At 42.6% G+C, this 364-nt stretch overlaps 1 protein-coding gene across 1 annotated transcript in view; it reads left to right on the forward strand.

Annotated features, from left to right (window-relative positions):
* HGD (homogentisate 1,2-dioxygenase) overlaps positions 1 to 364 on the forward strand; it is a 42,657-nt gene that overhangs the window by 24,387 nt on the left and 17,906 nt on the right. The window lies entirely within an intron of this gene.

The raw sequence follows: 364 nt of genomic DNA on the forward strand, positions 1-364 counted from the left end.
CTCCTCTGAGTCTGGGTATGATATTCTCTTTACTCCTAGTTGTAGAATTTCCACTCAGCCAGCCCTCCTGTGGTTCTGGATGTTGTCTGTTCCGTTTTTCAGGCTTAATTTGAATAAGGCAGCAATCTCCGGCGTTAACCTATGCCGCCATCTTCGGTTCTCCCTAGAATATTCTTAATTTCTAAAGTTCCCAGGACTATTCTTGAGTCCAAAGTCATGATGCATGGTCAGCCAGTAGGACCACCTGTAGGTGGCAGGTCAAGCGGACAGACTTTGGCTTCAGCTAACAACTTTGTAAGCTTAAAATTCCTAGATAGAAGAGCGTTGATATTGGATTTTTTTAATCAGAAAAGTATGTAAATGG

Source organism: Myotis davidii, unplaced genomic scaffold, assembly GCF_000327345.1.
Source record: "Myotis davidii unplaced genomic scaffold, ASM32734v1 scaffold292, whole genome shotgun sequence".
NCBI classification, from domain to species: Eukaryota; Metazoa; Chordata; class Mammalia; order Chiroptera; family Vespertilionidae; genus Myotis; species Myotis davidii.